Consider the following 5808-nt stretch of genomic DNA (forward strand, 5'->3'; position numbering starts at 1 on the left):
TCCACTCCTGCTTCCTTCTTCTCAATCACTCCATCAAGCCCTTAATGTTTGATTTTATCCTTAACATTTCTCAAATCCATCTCTTCTAGCCATTTTCACTGACACTACCATGCTCGTTACTCTCTCCTTCAGGAAAATCGTATCTTTTCAATTGGATTTATGCATCCAAGTTCATTCTTCAAACTTGTTCAGCAACTACCTATTCTATGCAGGGTAGTATTAAAGGGGGAATATCAGCCTCTAGTTAAGTGTTTTATTCTATTGTGGATACTTCCTCCTGACTGCTTCCTCAGTAAGCTTAACTGATCTTTCCTTCTTCCCACCTTACCCCACACCCCACACTGGTTATTCTGCACGTTATAAAATTCATCATTCTCCAGCCTGGTTTGGAGTCAGACACATTGATTAGAGAAGATTAAACTAGCTTATCCTCAATGAGCTGCAAATAGAGTGGAAAAATAAACAGTTAATGGTGACTAGATATGAGTCAAGTACCTCAACTCCTACAATCTTTAAAGTCTTCCCTGATAAACTCTTATCAATTTACATCCTTTGTCCTCAAGTTCTTATTTCCCTTCTTACCTGGCATACATCCCATGGCCAGTCATTACAAATACTCTTTTTGGACATGTTTTCAGCCCTTTACCTCTTTCAATCACTCTTTTTACATATGCTTTCAGTCCTTTACTGCTTTCACTTGGTCATAGTCAACTGGCAAACTCCCAACTCCAGTTGAATTCCAGTCTTCACTTATTCACTGCTTAAAACTGCAGTTGTATGTATGAAAAACATACAACCATGCTGACTGGTCTCACTTTAAATGTATGACCACTAACCTCAACTGGATCTGTAATGTCACCCAAACATCCATTGGCTCTCCTACTCTCCTACATGACTATTTTATATTTTCTCTTATCTCTTTATGCAAGTTATCAATTTGTTGTCTCTTATTTCCAGATATACTTGATTAATATACTCCTCAAATCTCCAATATTAATATACCCCTCAAACCTCCACCATCTTTACGTTCAGTAGATGGCCTTGCTTCTTATTTTATGCAGAAAGTAAAAGCAACCCAGAAGAGAATGTCTGGAAGTGCTATACATCTAAGCACATTTCTGGACCTGTTTACTCTCCTCTAACTCTGGATGACGTGACTGTAGTCAGCTAAAGATGACTTTTCCATTTGTTTGTGGGCTCCCCTCCCCTCATCCCTACTCAGGTTTCTTGCTTCAGAATTCTTTCCTACAAAGGTGTCTATGTAGTTGTTACCTAATTCACATTGCCACGGATTTTCCCAAAATGGTAGTGCCACTTTGCAATATGAAATTCACTGAATACAATTTAACATAGTATTATATCTTTGCATAATGCCATTATGGCCAATGCTACTTTATTCCGGAATTAATGATGTGTGTTCATTTTCTTCTTGATTAAAAATTAAGGTTATTGTGGTTTCTTTGATATCTCATTGCATATCCCCCAAACTAATAGCTGTAAATTCTTTTTATATAAAGCTACATGATCCAAATTTAAGATAAAAATATTTCAGTTGCATATTAAGAAGGAGATTTTGATTTTGTGTGTGTGTGGGGGTAATGAATCACACTGGATTGTAATATTTCTATATTTAAAGTGCTTAAAAAGTAGGCTTGATAATATTTTTGCATATGCATAGTATCACTTTCTCTTATTTTGTATCTTTTGTTAAAGAAATGGACTGGAAGACCATTCAAACTCTTCCAAGATGTTGATTCCATAATTATCCGGGAAAGTCAGCAAAGGCCCTACTCCTCCAGGAAGGCACTGGGCAGGCAAAATGAGTCAGTCTTCCTACCTTTGTCTTCCCAATAATTAACACAGGACCAAAGACACAGGTGTCTTCAGTAAATGTTTATGACTGAATCTTCATTACCATCATCACCATCATCATCACCATTATCCATATTTGACACACATCCGGGTGCGTGCAAACCACTGTGCATTGGTTACTCCTTTCAGGAACTCATGAGGGTAACCTGCCTTGGTGTTCCGGCATGAGGCATGTGAAGTATAGGTCACCTTTGATCTGCTTTTAACCACAGGCATATATTAATTTCCCTCAATCACCAAGAATGAGCTTCATGAGAACCAGCCTTGTCAGCTCTGCCCTCACCTGGTGAGAGTTGGTGTCTGAGGACATGGGGACTTCTGAGGATAAACGACCACCCTTGAAGTTTCTAGGCATCTCTTATGGGTGCTTAATACTCTACTTTCTGACTTGGTCTTTTTGTGACAGGCTCTGAGCTTCTGAACCTGGATTTTAAATGTGCCTACGTAAAGAAGCAAAAAAAGCACGCATCATGTCCCTGTCTACTCTCTCTTTCTCTGTTTTTCCTAAGCCTTCAATTCCTTTTCTGACTTCTCAGCTACTCTGAAATGTTTCCCAGGCACAGCTCAAATTCCTGTTTCTGGGTGAAGCTCTTTCCGACCATTCCATCCAACAGTGAAACGCCTTTCTCCTGAATATCCTTGACACAATCTGTCTCACTAATTTAGGCTATATATACCTGCTGTGGAACCACATGCTTTCTTTGCATGTATCTTATATCCCTGCTCCTGCTTTCCCCTCTGTGGTCTCTCTGAGGACAGGAACCACATCATTCATCCAGAGCCCCTACTATGGTGGTCTACTCAAAATAAGTGCTCAACATAATTAAAAATAAAAGTGATTGATCCATTTTGCGTTTGATCCATGGCTCTGAGGATGACAGTTGTGACATCTGAGAAAAAAGTAAACTGCATTTGGTCATTTGGGTTATTTGGGTTTGCTTTGAACAACCAAGGAAAGCTGTTTAGTTGGTCCAGTCAACTGTTCTCTGCTTATTTGCGCGCCCTCCACCACCACTGATGTTCTTAGATACCTGGATTTGGTTCCACTCCTTGTTGCCTGAGTCCACCTGTAAGCCTCTCTTATCACTTCGAGTCTCCTCATAGAACTCCCTACTAAGACACAAGAAAGTAAGATGTCTGAGGCTTGGATCCCAAGGATGGCTGCTCTCCATTAATGTTTGAGGAGGAGTTTTGCTGTTATTGTTGCAGAATGCAAAGCCTGAGGCTTGAAGTGTGAGAGTAGAAAACAACAAAAACAAGCACAGGAATTTCTCAGAAAATCTGTCATTCCTGTAGAATTTTTCTTCTACACAGTCCTCTTGAATTCCTTAGTGATTAAGCCTTGGAACTTGAAGGGGATGGCATATGCACCCTTTCAACCTCAATCTATTTAGCTCTGAGTAACTTGACTGGGAACTCTATATTGTAGACTTTGAATAAGAAAATAAAAAAAAATATTTATTGAGCTATTTCTCTATGGAAAGTATAACTGCCCCATGGTTCACCTTGTCCACTGCTTAGACAGAGCCTATTTATCAAGACAGGGGAACTGCAGTGAAGAAAGAGTAATTCACGTAGATCCAGCTGTGTAGGGGACCGGAGTTTTATTATTACTCAAATCAGTCTCCCAGGGCATGCTGGGAATCTGAGTTTTTAAAGATAATTTGGCAGGTGGGGGCTTGGGAAGTGGGGAGTGCTGATTGGCCAGGTTAGAGATGAAATCATAGGGAGTCGAAGTGAGGTTTTCTTGTTGTCCTCTGTTCCTGGTGGGAACACAGAACTGTTTGAACAAGATTACTGGTCTGGGTGGTGTCAGCTGATCCATCCAGTGAGCATCTGCAAAATATCTCAAGCACTGATCTTAGGTTTTACAATAGTGATGGTATCCCCAGGAGCAATTTGGGGAGGTTCAGACTCTTGCAGCCAGAGGCTGCATGACCCTTAAATCATAATTTCTAATTTGGTAGCTAACTTGTTAGTCCTAGAAAGGAAGACTGGTCCCAAGGCAACAAGGGGGTCTTTTTCAGGAAAGGACTATTATCAATTTTGTTTCAGAGTCAAACCATAAACTAATTTCCTTCCTAAGGTTAGTCCAACCTATGCCCAGGAATGAACAAGAACAGCTTAAAGATTAGAAGCAAGACAGAGTTGGGTAGGTCTGATCTCTTTCACTGTCATAATTTCTCCAGTTATAATTTTTGCAAAGGTGGTTTCAAAAGCAAGTAGGCTTGGCACTTGCTAAGTGTGTCTGAATGGGTTCATTTGATTGATTGGGTGATTGAGGCTGAGAGAGCTTAAGCAATTTATTCAAACTCACAGGGTTAAATAACAGATAGAGCTAGGATTTAAACCCAACTTTAGCCAGAACTGTTTTGTCCTTAAAGCCCTAGGGCACAGTGTTCAGGGTTTATAAGCTTTTCAGATCCTAAAACATGTTTGAAAAGTGGAAAAAGAAACTAATTGGATTCAAAAAGCCAAAGGAAGCCAACAGTTATCAAAATGAAGTTAAACTACATGCTTTTACAGAATCAAATATCATGTTAGCTAACTGCAATTTATTCAATTCAAATATTTATGAGTAATGCTTATCACTGGACGTTAGTGCATTTTTATGATTGGGTCAAATGTGCATGGGCCTTCAAAAGAGTGCCCAAGGCTTTGGAAAGCTGTAAAATGGATCTATTTATGCACCCCTACTTCTGGAGAAGCTGTATCTTTTGTCTTTTTTGATGAACTTTATCTCAAACAAGCAAGCCGGAATGAGGAGGAGAAGAAAAAGAAGGAGGAGGAGAGGAGGAGGAAGGGAAAGAAGAGGAGAGGAAGGAATGGTAGGCATTATCTGCTCTAGCGAGATGGCCTTGTTTCTTTTTTACTGCCATAAGCACCTAATATAAAACATGCACAGATTAAGCACCCAATGAATACTTGAAGGAATGAGAAAACTCATGAGATCAGCAAAAACCATTATTACATGGAATTTTTCAGTTCCTTGCACTGGTGTTTGATTAGGGCCAAATAGAAGGCAGCCACTATGGTGCAGGCTGACTTCCAAATGGGATGCAAATCCACGCAGTAGGGTAGAGGGGCCTTTGCGGCAGAAGGGAAAACCTACCCCAGCAGCAAGTTCAAATGTGAGGCAGCAGACGTTATCTCAGCTCTTGCTCAGTTTGGTCACCTTCTTCCTGTTCCTACTTCATCACTACAGTAGTGGCAACTCACACTTCCTCACTGGTCACTTTATGCATGGTATAGCCAGTTACTTAGCAAATACAATCCATAAACACAATAACAAGCCACATTTATTGAGCATTTTGTACACACTGGCACTATCACGTGATCTCAATTAATTCTCAAAATAAACTTACTTTTTTCCTGCTGCTATCTTCATTTTTATGATATGAAATAGAGGTGTAGAGACATCATATAATTTGCCTAAAGTCACAAATATACTAAAGCTGACATCAGATTTTGAACATCTCTGAAAAACTCAAAAGTGAGTTTATGTACTCACCATATGCTCTGCTGCCTCGAGTTTTTGGTGATTTAGAAAAGACTTCTTTGCTTTTCTAACTCTCTGGCTGCTGGTGTGTGTCCCACCATGGGAGTAATTCTAGTAATTCTAATACTTCTTAGTAATTCCTTCATGTCACTCTGGAAATGAAAACGTGTGAGCAGTAATGACACATTTAATGTCCACCACTCATGTCATAGTATCATCAAAAACCCTCCTGCAAGGCAGCTGAGGAAAAGATACAGAGAGAATAGAAAGCTAGATTTGATGAGCAGAAGTAAATAAGGGGATGCTTTTGGAATGAAGGAAGAGCCTCCATTTTTCTCACAGTTGTGTAAACCAGTTTGAATTTTAAATATTCTTTCCATTGCACACTAAATCATAGAATCTATCCTGAAAGTTTCAAACTTCGAAGTTTATACATC

The sequence above is a fragment of the Aotus nancymaae genome, unplaced genomic scaffold (assembly GCF_030222135.1).
Source record: "Aotus nancymaae isolate 86718 unplaced genomic scaffold, 86718_ANA_hifiasm-v0.15.2.pri h1tg000040l, whole genome shotgun sequence".
NCBI lineage: Eukaryota > Metazoa > Chordata > Mammalia > Primates > Aotidae > Aotus > Aotus nancymaae.